Raw genomic sequence first — 14,803 nt, 5'->3', positions numbered from 1 at the left:
TATCAAAAAGAAAAGAGAAAGGACCCAAATAAATAAAATCATGAATGAAAGAGGAGAGATCACAACTAACACCAAAGAAATACAAACTATTATAAGAACATACTATGAGCAACTCTACGGCAATAAATTTGAAAATCTGGAAGAAATGGATGCATTCCTAGAAACATATAAACTACCACAACTGAACCAGGAAGAAATAGAAAGCCTGAACAGACCCATAACCAGTCAGGAGATTGAAACAGTCATTAAAAATCTCCAAACAAACAAAAGCCCAGGGCCAGACGGCTTCCCGGGGGAATTCTACCAAACATTTAAAGAAGAACTAATTCCTATTCTCCTGAAACTGTTCCAAAAAATAGAAATGGAAGGAAAACTTCCAAACTCATTTTATGAGGCCAGCATCACCTTGATCCCAAAACCAGACAAGGATCCCACCAAAAAAGAGAGCTATAGACCGATATCTTTGATGAACACAGATGCGAAAATACTCAACAAAATACTAGCCAATAGGATTCAACAGTACATTAAAAAGATTATTCACCACGACCAAGTGGGATTTATTCCAGGGCTGCAAGGTTGGTTCAACATCCGCAAATCAGTCAATGTGATACAACACATCAATAAAAGAAAGAACAAGAACCATATGATACTCTCAATAGATGCTGAAAAAGCATTTGACAAAGTACACCATCCCTTCCTGATCAAAACTCTTTAAAGTGTAGGGATAGAGGGCACATACCTCAATATCATCAAAGCCATCTATGAAAAACCCACCACAAATATCATTCTCAATGGAGAAAAACTGAAAGCTTTTCCGCTAAGGTCAGGAACACGGCAGGGATGTCCATTATCACCACTGCTATTCAACATAGGACTAGAGGTCCTAGCCTCAGCAATCAGACAACAAAAGGAAATTAAAGGCATCCAAATCGGCAAAGAAGAAGTCAAATTATCACTCTTTGCAGATGATATGATACTATATGTGGAAAACCCAAAAGACTCCACTCCAAAACTGCTAGAACTTATACAGGAATTCAGTAAAGTGTCAGGATATAAAATCAATGCACAGAAATCAGTTGCATTTCTCTACACCAACAGCAAGACAGAAGAAAGAGATATTAAGGAGTCAATCCCATTTACAATTGCATCCAAAACCATAAGATACCTAGGAATAAACCTAACCAAAGAGACACAGAATCTATACTCAGAAAACTATAAAGTACTCATGAAAGAAATTGAGGAAGACACAAAGAAATGGAAAAATGTTCCATGCTCCTGGATTGGAAGAATAAATATTGTGAAAATGTCTATGCTACCTAAAGCAATCTACACATTTAATGCAATTCCTTCAAAGTACTATCCATCTTTTTCAAAGAAATGGAACAAATAATTCTAAAATTTATATGGAACCAGAAAAGACCTCGAATAGCCAAAGGGATATTGAAAAAGAAAGCCAACGTTGGTGGCATCACAATTCCGGACTTCAAGCTCTATTACAAAGCTGTCATCATCAAGACAGCATGGTACTGGCACAAAAACAGACACATAGATCAATGGAACAGAATAGAGAGCCCAGAAATAGACCCTCAAATCTATGGTCAACTAATCTTCAACAAAGCAGGAAAGAATGTCCAATGGAAAAAAGACAGCCTTTTCAATAAATGGTGCTGGGAAAATTGGACAGCCACATGCAGAAAAATGAAATTGGACCATTTCCTTACACCACACACAAAAATAGACTCAAAATGGATGAAGGACCTCAATGTACGAAAGGAATCCATCAAAATCCTTGAGGAGAACACGGGCAGCAACCTCTTCGACCTCTGCCGCAGCAACATCTTCCTAGGAACAACGCAAAAGGCAAGGGAAGCAAGGGAAAAATGACTACTACTGGGATTTCATCAAGATCAAAAGCTTTTGCACAGCAAAGGAAACAGTTAACAAAATCAAAAGACAACTGACAGAATGGGAGAAGATATTTGCAAACGACATATCAGATAAAGGACTAGTGTCCAGAATCTATAAAGAACTTAGCAAACTCAACACCCAAAGAACAAATAATCCAATCAAGAAATGGGCAGAAGACATGAACAGACATTTCTGCAAAGAAGACATCCAGATGGCGAACAGACACATGAAAAAGTGCTCCATATCACTCGGCATCAGGGAAATACAAATCAAAACCACAATGAGATATCACCTCACACCAGTCAGAATGGCTAAAATCAACAAGTCAGGAAATGACAGATGCTGGCGAGGATGCGGAGAAAGGGGAACCCTCCTACACTGTTGGTGGGAATGCAAGCTGGTGCAGCCACTCTGGAAAACAGCATGGAGGTTCCTCAAAATGTTGAAAATAGAACTGCCCTATGACCCAGCAATTGCACTATTGGGTATTTACCCTAAAGATACAAATGTAGTGGTCCAAAGGGACACATGCACCCGAATGTTTATAGCAGCAATGTCCACAGTAGCCAAACTATGGAAAGAACCTAGATGTCCATCAACAGATGAATGGATCAAGAAGATGTGGTATATATACACAATGGAATACTATGCAGCCATCAAAAGAAATGAAATCTTGCCATTTGCAACAACATGGATGGAACTAGAGCGTATCATGCTTAGCGAAATAAGTCAAGCAGAGAAAGACAACTATCATATGATCTCCCTGATATGAGGAAGTGGTGATGCAACATGGAGGCTTAAGTGGTTAGAAGAAGAATAAATGAAACAAGATGGGATTGGGAGGGAGACAAACCATAAGTGACTCTTGATCTCACAAAACAAACTGAGGTCGCCGGGGGGAGGGGGTTTGGGAGAAGGTGGTGGGATTATGGACATTGGGGAGGGTATGTGATTTGGTGAGTGCTGTGAAGTGTGTAAGCCTGGTGATTCACAGACCTGTACCCCAGGGGATAAAAATATATGTTTATAAAAAATAAAAAATTAAAAAAAAAATTAATAAAAAAATATTTTTTAAAAAGAAGTTATTATCTTTATTTTATAGCTACATTTAGTATTTTCACCTCAAGCAGAATCACTTGACTGGTTCATCAACATTTATTCACGAGGCAGACAATTTATTTCTAGAAATCCAGGATTTTCTATCACTTATACTCAGAATAATGCACAATAGATTTGTCTCGTAATTTCTAAAAATGTGGATCTAAAAGATAATAGGAGCATATAGATAATGCTTCTGGATAATGCATTCTGTAGAGAATCCTGGACTAATCCTTCTGCATATGGTTTCCTTGAGGATATCAACATTTGGATAGAACAATTATTATAGAATGAAATGGAAGCATGTATTAGAGTAATTTTGGTTTGGGATCATTTGTGTCATACTCAGGCACTCTCACCCTTTGGTTTCCCATAGTATTGAAAACTCCTTGAATAAGTCGGTTGTTGGGATAGGGAAGAAAAACTTAAAGGCACAGAAAGTCAAATGGAGCAATGGGATTTTAAAATAGTTGCAACATATTAACATGTAGCAGTGGTTGTTGACCACTTCATTCTGTCTCTTCTTTCTGCATTCTCTGGGTCTAAATCTGTTTATAGCAGCTCATGGCACAACACCCCCGAGAGCCACCTTTGGCCACATGTTGTGTCTTATGCTGGGGTTTGAAGGAAATATCTTGTTGAGTAAGCTTTAGTTTTACTCTATAATACTGATAAAACACTATGCCTGTGGTTAAAAAAATACTTTCCTGAATTATTTTCTTGTGTTATTCAAAAAGTGACCTGATAAAATCAGGGATATTATTTGTTTTGTCTCAGAGGAGTCTGATATGATCAAAATCAGAATCAGATTAATCAGAAATGGCCTCTGTTCTCTCTGGTGTGATCTCCACACTTGTGAGTGTACTTTGTTTCTTTGTCTGTAAAATGGTGGTCAGAATCCATATCTTGTATAGTTCACAAGTAGGTTCTTAAGGGCCAGAAGAAGAATGTATACTCTGTACTTTTAGGTACAGAAGTGAATTAGTTATCTTTGAGCAGGTAAAAGGAGATGTAAAGCAAAAAAAGAGTTTTAGTTATTTGAATTTGATAAGGGAACACTGACATGCAAAAGAGTGGATAATATCTGTCTCATTCAGCTAAGGCTGCCATAACAAAATACCCTAAATAGGGTGGTTCAAACATCGGAGTTTGATGTCTTAAGGTTCTTGAGGCTGGGGATGCCTATTGTCTGGGTGACAGCCAGTTCAGTTTCTGGTTGAGGGTTCCTTTGGCTTGTCTTTGGCCATCTTCTTCTGTGTCTCCATGGGAGTGGGAGGAGAATAGGGAACATAGAAGAGAGAGAGATAGGTGGAGATGGAACTAGATAACTCTGTTCTCTTCTTATAAGGGCACTAATCTCATCCTAGGGGGCCTCACTTTCATGACCTCATCCAAAGGTAAATCAACTCCCAAAGTCCCCTGCCTCCTAATACCATGCACTGGAAATTAGGCCTTCAGCATATGAATTTAAGTGGAACATAGGCGTCAGCCCATAGCACTATGGTTCCAAGTAATCATCTTTGTTTATAATTTACGGGACAATAAAAGGAAACTTAAAACCTCTTTAAGTGAATACCTTACTATATATAATACAGATCAAGTATATGAGGTAAATATTATTAACTTATTTCTACAGAAGAAGGGACTGAACCCTGCCATGGCCACATATAGTAAGCAGTAAAGATAGAATTTGTACCAGATCTCCCAACTCTATTTCTTTTTTCAACTAGATTATAGATGCTTTTGTTCCTATTTATAACACCGGTATAGGAGAGAATAGGTTTGAGTTCCATATAACTAGCTGAGAAAAGCATATTTGAGAGATTTTTCTCCTAAGAGGTAATTTTCTTCCTTGGAGAGAAGAATCTCTGCTTTCTACATCTGCCATTGCATGTTATGTTCACTGCTGCCATTAGGTAAATTTTAGGTAACTGCTTTAGTCAGGGTTCTCCAGAGAAGGAGACCAATGACAGTCCTGTGAATTTCAATGTGTAAGTTGAAGACCCAGGAAAGCTGGTAGTTCAGTTTACTCCCATCTCTTCCTGAGGCAAGATGAGATGACATGTCCCAGCTCAACAGTGAGGGAGGAGGAAAAGGGACAAATTTCTCCTCCCTTCACTCTGCTCTGTGAAGTTCCTCAAGAGATGGACTGATGCATACCCACATTGAGGAGAGCCATCTGTCTTATTAAATCCAGTGATATAAATGGCAATCTCATCCAGAAGTACCTCACAGACACACCTAGAGATGTTTAATCTTGGCACCTTGTGAACAATCAACTTGGCCAATAAAAATAATCATCACAGTAAGTATTAATTAATAGTGACAAAAATGATGCTAGGCTGATTACTTTGGAAATGGGTGGTTTTTATGGCTTGATATATGTCATTTTCAGAAGTGTTATAGAAGGCACTCATCATCCTTCTGGAGTTCCTTGCCACGTCTGCTTTCCAGGCTTATATCACAATCTTACTTGCTGTCAGAAAGCTTGGCATCATCCACAAACATAGAGAATTGTATTTCAGAGTTACATGTGGGTTCATTTAATTCTGTGCCTCTATGGACAGTCACATGATTGGCACACCCAGATGAAACTATTTGAATTCAGAAAACATGTATGTCATGAATCTTGAGTGTAGGGAAAAACTCTCGCTTCCATGGTTATATTTACTTACAATGTGAACACAACGGTATGTTTTAACAGGGTAAAGAATAAATTAATTTATGACTCTAACTAACATTCATGTATTAGAACATAATGAATTGTTTATTTATTTTTTAAAGATTTTATTCATTTGAAAAAGAGACACACAGTGAGAGAGGGAACCCAAGCAGGGGTAGTGGAATAACAAGAACCAGGCTACCTGTAGTGTTGGGACCCCAATACTGGGCTCCATCGCAAGACCCTGAGATCATGACCAGAGCTGAAGGCATATACCTAATGACTGATCCAAGCCAGTGCTCCTAAATTGTATTTTTATACAACAAAACATAAGGAAAATTGTATATATACACATTTGTATAAAAAGTAATGATCAGTTTAAAGTAAAATAGTTAATATAGAGAATTGCAACTTGGAGACTGAAAATTCACAAGTCACAGATACTAAATAGTGCAGTTGCTGCTTCAGTTCCAGGGGAAGATGGCTATGAAGGAATCTGTCACTCTCTGTGATTTCACAATTGTCCCAGGTTTTGACTCTGGGAAAGGTCTGTAGGACAAAAGATGACCACATCCACAAGGCATTTCCCACCCCCGATCCTGCACAGTGTTCTTTAAGCTGGGAGAGGTAACACAGCTTGATGGCATCTACTGTAAAGGAGACTTCTGTAACTGAGGTGTCTGAATCCTTTCAAAGTTCTTATCCTGACATCCAGGACTTGGTGGCTGTTCTTTTCAAAGTAATGACATCTTTAGTACCACATAACAACTTAACAGAAATATGTGATTATAAATCTTGCCTTTGTAGAAGTTATTAGTAGCTGAAAATATACTAGATTTCAGTTTAAATTTCCACTAATACAGGTTTGTAAACTATAAAATATCACAGAAATAACTGGATATACGACTAACATCAAAACTGTATATATATATATATATATACTGTGTATATACACTCCAAGCCCAGTGAACATTCTCCTGTGTAACATAGATTTTTGCATTTATTGTTTTATTTCAAAATGTTCATTTCATAGAAAGAGGAAAGACAGCCAAAAGTCAAAGTATTTCTTTCTTAATCTCAGAAAAGTATTTATATACTTTTACAATGGTCTGGTGTGGTGACATTTTTGTTAATAAAATGCTCACATTGATTCTGGTTGGGATGTTTATGAATAAATAGAGGATCACACACATCCCAGAGCAATATGACAGTAGGGAGAAGCTTCAGCTCACCCAGTCATCAAAAGCTGGTTGTGATAATAGGATGTAGAAGTGAGGTGCAAGCTTAAAACTAATTTTCTTGTTTCCTTGAAGAGCCAGTGTCCCTGGGATATGTCTCCACAAATTAAATACTGCACAAGTTTTGGGAAGACAAAAAAGAAACAGCTTATTGTTAACAAAATTAAATAGACTACCCACAAAATGATTAATGCTTAAGTCTGAAAAAGCAAATTCATAAATTTCATTACTTTTTTTTCTAGCCTTGAAACTTAAATTCTACAAAAAATAAAAACATATGGTGTAAAATTACACACAAATGCTCTAAATGAATGTAAAGAGAAGCTTTATTTTTAATCTCAAAATTGTCAAAAGCCCTACCAGTAGGTAAAATGGATAATCAAATTGTGGTATACCCACACTGTAAAATACTGCTCAGCAATAAAAAGTTAACATGGCATATTTATATGAAATTTTTAGAAATGCAAACTAATCTATAGTGACCCCAAACAGATCACTGATCACCTGAGGACAGGTTGGTAGGGCAGCAGGAAAGAATGAATCAAAAAGGCACATGGGGAAACTTTTGGATTTATGAAAATGTTAATTACCTTGATTGTTGTGGTGGGTTCATGGGCATAATGCATAAAAATTCATCAAACTGCATATTTTAAATATGAGTACTTTACTGTCCATAATTTTACTAGAATAAATCCTTAAAAATCCTTAAACAAACAAAATTATTGATGAAATAAAAAATGAACACACAATGGTGAAAAGCTACAAAACTAAAAAAAACAAAAGCTATTTCTTTGAAAAGAACTAATAATAATAAATGAAACTGATTCATCTGTAACTGACCTAGGAAGAAAAAAAGAATTCAGAAATTACTGATATCCAAAATAAAAGAATAAATAAAATAAATAACTAAAATGCTAGTTCATACATATACTAAATTCATAAAAAATATTATGAATAACTTTATGGTGATTAAGTTAACAACTGGGATGAAGTTAGCACATTCCTTGAACTAAACTAGTTACCAACACTAACTGAAGAAAGAGTGTTTTATTTCTGTTAAATAATTAAATTCATAATTCAAAACCATTCCAGAAAAGAAACCCCTCAAATACTAGATCACTTTTCTAGTGAATTCAATGAAGCATTTTAGGAGGAAATACTGGACTTCCCTATACACCCTTCTGGAAAGAGGAGGAAACACCCCCCAGCTCAGTTTATGAATCCACCGTTATCTTGGTGCCAAGACCAGACAAAGACAGGACAGGGAAACTGCAACCCTATCCCTAACGTGTATGGACTGAAAATACTTAATAAACCCATACATAACCCTGCTCTAATGTAAGGAAACATCAGGAAAACCCAAATGAAGGACATTCCACTAAATGTCTCAAAATTGTCTTGGTCATGAAAAATAGGAAAGGTCTGAACAGCTGTCATACTCTAGAGGAGCTTAAGGAAGACATAATTACTGAATGTAATATTGTACATGGGATGAGATCTAGAGATAGAAAAAGGACATTAGGTAAAAATCTGGTAATTAAAGCCTTCAGTCAATAACAATGAATTGATGCTGGTTCATTAGTTCTGACAATTGTGTTTCAGTATTTTAAGATGTTTATAAGGTACACTGGTACCTAGTACTCAGAAACTCTACAAACGTCTTGCAACTTTCCTGTATATATGAATCTATTCTAAAACAAACATTAAAAAAAATAAACATTCATTTTTATTTTTTATTTTATTTATTTGTTTGGCACAGAGAGATCACAAGTAGGTAGAGAGGTAGGCAGAGAGAGAGGGGGAAGAAGACACCCCAATGAGCAGAGAGCCTGATGTGGGGCTCGATCCCAGGACCTGGGATTATGACCTGAGCCAAAGGGAGAGGCTTTAACCCACTGAGCCACCCAGGCATCCCTAAAAGTTTATTTTAAAAAATCACTCTAATTACTATATTAATATTTAAAAAAAAGAGCAGCAAGAACATATGATAACTCCTCGGGGCGCCTGGGTGGCTCAGTGGGTTAAGCCGCTGCCTTCGGCTCAGGTCATGATCTCAGAGTCCTGGGATCGAGTCCCGCATCGGGCTCTCTGCTCAGCAGAGAGCCTGCTTCCCTCTCTCTCTCTCTCTGCCTGCCTCTCCATCTACTTGTGATTTCTCTCTGTCAAATAAATAAATAAAAATCTTTAAAAAAATTAAAAAAAAAAAAAAGAACATATGATAACTCCAAAGTTGCAAGACAAGTATTTGTCAAAGTTCAACACCCATTCCAGACAAAACACTACAAAACTAAAAAGACAATTCCTCAATTTAATAACGGACATCTACAGAAAGACTCTATAGCCAGCTAACATCATATGTGATGGTAAAAGATTATTTTCCTGTCTAAACTGAGGAACCAAAAGAGTTAAGTCTCTTCATACCGATTCCATTAAACAATATACTGGAGGTTCTAGGTAGTACATTAAAGTAAGAAAAGGAAAATTGAACAGGTCAGAATGGAAGAAGTAAAACTTACTTTATTTATAAAGGAAATGAATGTGTCCATAGAATACTCTGAGAAATCTACATTAAAGCTAAAAGCATTCTTTAAAGAAAACTAACAAGCAAATTTAGAAAGATCAAGGATTAAAGGTTAATTAAAAAAAGTCTCAACTACATTTCTACATATTAGCAATGATCAAATGGAACACTCAATAAAAAGTTTCAATATCAACAAAAAACCATGAACATCTTACTAGAAAGTTCAGCAAGGAAATAAGATGTTATTGTCAAGAATAGACATATAGAGTGATAGAGGAGAATGGAGTTCAGTAGACCTATACAGATATGGTGAGCTGGTTTTGGAAAAAGTTTCCAGAAGGAAAACAGGCCCTATTTTCTGAATCGGAAAAAAAAGAAATCTACACAGTCATTGATATTGCAACAACTGGATATCTGTACAGATAAACAATAAACCTCTAACTTTATACCATACACAAAAATGAAATCCAATCTATCATAGGCTTAGCACAGAAGAAAAATAGGATACTATCTGTGGAACTTTCAAATACTCAAATATTTCTTATTTAAGGCACAGACATATAAGCTATGAAAGAGAAGTCTTGTTCAATTAGACTTTATCATAACTAAAATTTTTTATTCCTCAAAAGAGGGTACTAAAGAAAATGAAAAGACAGATTTAGAGGAAATATTTTAACATATACATCTGAAAAAGGAACTGTATATTCAAAATATGGAAATAACTTGTATAATTCCCTAGATTGGCATGTAAAGAAATGCACAAAAGTTTACTTCACAAAGGAAATGTGCAATTATTACATAAAATGATGTCCTATATCTTAGTCTTCAGGAAAATGCCAATGAAAACTACACTGAGATACCACTATATACCCAATAGAAAGCATTAAAAAAAAAAAAAACCTGTGATCCATTTACTAAGTTTTGGCTAGGATGGGAAACAACTGGAGATCTCATGCATTGTTGGTGGGTATGCAAAATAGTATGAACACCTTAGAATATTGTCTGACAGTCTATTTTAAAGGTACAGAAACACTTACTGTATGATCCAGTAATTTAACTCTGTTGCATTTACTCAAAAGAGTGAAAGCAGAAAAGACTTGCATACAAACATTCACTGAAGTTTCCTTCATAATAGCCTAAAGGATGTGGAGAAAGGGGAACCCTCTTCCACTCTTGGTGGGAATGCAAGTTGGTGCAGCCTCTTTGAAGAACAGTGTGGAGATTCCTCAAGAAATTAAAAATAGAACTTCCCTATGATCCTGCCATTGCACTACTGGGTATTTACCCCAAAGATACAGATGTCGTGAAAAGAAGGGCCATCTGTGCCCCAATGTTTATAGCAGCAATGGCCACGGTCGCCAAACTGTGGAAAGAACCAAGACAACCTTCAATGGATGAATGGATAAGGAAGATATGTCCATATACACTATGGAGTATTGTGCCTACATCAGAAAGGATGATTACCTAACTTTTGTAGAAACATGGATTGGACTGGAAGAGATGATGCTGAGTGAAATAAGTCAAGCAGAGAGAGTCAATTATCATATGGTTTCACTTATTTGTGGATCATAACAAATAGCATGGAGGACATGGGGAGTTAGAGAGGAGAAGGGAGTTGGGGGAAATTGGAAGGGGAGGTGAACCATGAGAGACTATGGACAATATGAGGGTTTTGAAGGGGCGGGGGGCTGGAGGGTTGGGGTACCATGTGGTGGGTATTAGAGAGGACACAGATTGCATGGAGCACTGAGTGTGGTGCAAAAATAATGAATACTGTTATGCTGAAAATTAAAAAAAAAAAAATAGCCCTAAAGTGCAAACAGCTCAAATGTCTATTGAAAGGTGAATGATGGAGCTAACTGTGGTATATCCACCAATGGCATACTGCTTGGAAATAAAAAGGAACAGACTTCTGATGTATGTAACATGGAAGAATCTCAGACACATTGTACTGAGCCAAGGGAGACAGAGACAAGAAACAAAAATCGGACAAAAGAAAAATATTTCCACTTGATAAAAGACAGAACTATCCTGAGCTTTATGGATCTCACAATATAGGTTTCAAACTAATCAGTTAACAGGAAGAAATTGACATGCCCACAATTGAAGTGGGAAACAATACACAGCTCTCTTAATGAGTGACAGAAGAAGAGGACAAAATATTAGGAAGGGACTGATGAGTCACATAACTGGTAACATCTTTTTCAACATACACATCATACTTCCAAATATCTGAGTTTCAACAAGTCACAAAGAAAAGTTAGAAATCATATACCATACAATCATATTCTCTGGCATAGGCCATAAACTTAGATGTTAACATTAAAAATTACAGTAAAAAGTGAAAATAACCCAAGTACTACAAAATGCAATATACAACAACAATTCAACTTCTCTACTTTATACTAGAAAATACCGAGAGCTAAGTAACTAATTCCATTAAACAATGTTATTTGTAGGAATTTTTAGCCTCTTTGAGTTGGAGGTAAAGTAGCTGAATCATTTCAGAGCCGTTCTATCATTTTCATTTAAAGTGATGATCTGTCATCTGTCATGTGCAACTACATCAGAGAGAATCTAATGGCCACAAAGTGATTATACAGTAATAAATCAGTTTCATAAATCTAGCTTCTAAAAATGTTCTTTATCATATGAAATAGGAAATTCTCAAAATTTAAATGATTTTATTGAGGTAGTATATAGTACTTTGGGTAAGGTCACAAAATGTAAGATCATAGAGAAACTAAGGGTTTTGGAGGGGAGAGGGTGGGGCAGTGGGAACTGGGTGTCTTGGGTGAGCCTGGAGGTGGGTATTAAGGAGAGCACATATTGCATGGAGTGCTGGGTGAGATGCATAAACAATGAATAAACAATGAACCTTGGAAGTGTAAAAAAAAAGTAAATTAAATTAAGATGTTAATACATATACATATACATATGTACGTATACACACACACACACACACACACAAATATTTAACTGGGAACCTGGTAAATGGTTAGCATTTAACTTAAATTATAACTTTCATTAATATTGCTAACACTAATTAGTATTGCTAATACTTTGTCCTTTACCATTAAAGTTCCCCATGTTGAAAATTTGCTCAATTGACAACCTGTAAATGTCACCATATTTACCCAGTCTTCAAAAGCTAGAAACTTCATTCTTAATTCCTTCTTTCTTACATCCATATCTAATTCTCACTCTCAATTTTCCCCTTCAACATGCAAGCTCCTTATTAACATTTGCCTTAATTTTTTTCATCTGTCTTCTAAATAGCTGGCCTGCCACGACCATCTCTTTCCCATCAATTCTTTGATAGAGCAGTCTTTCTAAAAACAAAAATTAAATCACATGATTAACTCTGACTTTCTTAGATTATAGCTCTACTATCTAGATATCCAAAGTCCTGACCTGACAAAGGTGATTCACCATCTAGACTTTGTTTTGCTATCCTCATCATCTGTCACTGCTTCCTAAGAATTTTGAGCATTCAAATAGCACACTATGTCACTTGTTCCTTCTGCTGAGGAACTCCTCCTAATCCAGCAAACCCCAGCACAGACTATATCACCTCTAGGACACTTTCCCTCAAGGCCTAAGGCATTTGCTTTGTTGTTTTATTTCTACCTTCATGATAGCACTTATAGTCTATTAAAGTAATTTATGAACTTTTTTCCCTTAACTACTTGATTGTGAGCTCCCTGAAGGCTAGTATAGAAAAACTCTTGTCTAGTAAGAGTACTCCCTGCATGGTGGGCAGTCTTTGAATAAATAAATGACATTTTTTTAGGAAAATACTGAGATATCAGAAATAAAACATACACATTGTTACAACTTCCAAAAGCTTAGTATATGTATTCCTTGAGCATCTAAGTACACCTGTGATTCTGACCACTACCTTGGAGCCCCCGGAGTCCTGGTGGAAGTGCGGTGTGGGCACAGGAACCTCCCCTCATCCCCGCATGCCATCTACCAGAAAAAAATGCCCAGTGGCCACACCTCAGCATCCAGGTGAGAGGCCTATCACCACAGTCCCCCGCCTGCCTACTTTCCTTAGCACATGTTGCTGCTCTCTGGCTGATGCCAGGGTCCCTGAGGACTCGGAGGGGACCTTGTTCCCAGACAGCAAGCACCCGTGGACCTTGGAGGCACCCAAGGGGCTGAGCCCTTTGGAAGGGCAGTGTGTGAGGGAAAGGCGAGGCCCCAGTAGCCACACAAGTGCAAGGACTGAAGGAGGATCATGGCCTCCAGAGCTGCTGCAAATGGAGATGTGGAGGAACCTTGCAGGGCCACTCAGAGAGCTTCTAGGATCTAGATGGGAAACCTGGGGATCACATGGTGACTTTGGGTCTTGGCGCTGTGAGGGCAGGGAAGGAAGGAAGGTCAGGGAACTCACACAGCAGGCCTCGAGCCTCAATCCTTAAATCTCTGACTCAGCCGGCTCAGGTGAGATGGTTAGAATGCAGAGGGAACGAGTGTTTGGACAGGGGTTGGCGGGGTGGGGCCACGGAGGGAGTGGGTGTGGGGGAGCAGGGCGCCACTCAAGGTCCTCATGTTCTTGGTGCCTGGGCCTCCCGCTATCTGAGACAAGCCTATCAGAGAAGAGAAGTCCCTAAAGTCTTCTTCTGGGGGAACATTGCTTCCATGAAGAAGATTTTTCCGCAACTCCTAGCCCAGGAGAAGCCTACACAGTCATGTCCTGGGGGAACCCATGGGTCAGAGTAAGACACAGGAGCCTAGGCCGCTGTCCTGCTCAGGCAGAGAGCCTGGCTCCTGGTGCTACTGGTGCACCTACCATTGCTGCCATGTACCACCCCTGTACTGGGCACCAGGGGCTGCAAGAGATTGTGGCCATGACCACCAGAGGGCTCTGAGGCCCACTCTGCACAGACATGCCCCCTCCACGCAGGGTGCTCCATGCCTGGACCTCTCCAGGCCCCCTGGACCTGGCCCTCCTGGGCCATGGTGCTCAGAGGGGCTTCCTCGGACTGTGACACTGCTGGGCCTGGCTTCTTTCTCTGCTTGCAGAGATCTGCTAGGGGACAGGCAACCCACTGACCTTGCTAGCCTGCAGCTCTGAGCAGATAGGCCCAGCCCGCAGGAGCCCAGCTAAGGGGGGAAGAAAAAAATTCCTGTAAAACACTTATGAAGTTCACAGTCCAGAAGCATAGGCACACTAAAACACAGACCTCAGAGTAGCACTATAGGATGTTTTCCCTCTCCAAAACCTCACTAATACATTATTAAAGGCTTATTTACTGCATTTCGTTTTACACAGTACAGCATGTCTAGCTATCAAGATGGACTTATAAGGCATTACAAAAAGGAAACAAAACAACCTCCCCACCACACACACACAATTTGAAGAGATAG

The 14,803-nt window shown here is 38.2% G+C and overlaps 1 pseudogene; it reads right to left on the bottom strand.

The window, feature by feature from the left end:
• The window catches only part of LOC123388898, a 63,916-nt pseudogene extending 49,522 nt beyond the window's left edge, over positions 1-14,394 (bottom strand).
• Positions 14,395-14,803: the final 409 nt, after the last annotated feature.

Source organism: Mustela putorius, unplaced genomic scaffold (assembly GCF_011764305.1).
Source record: "Mustela putorius furo isolate JIRA1106 unplaced genomic scaffold, ASM1176430v1.1 tig00003923_pilon_pilon_pilon, whole genome shotgun sequence".
Lineage (NCBI taxonomy): Eukaryota > Metazoa > Chordata > Mammalia > Carnivora > Mustelidae > Mustela > Mustela putorius.
The sequence above is the reverse complement of the archived record's forward strand: the minus strand, read 5'-3'. Positions and strand labels throughout refer to the sequence as shown.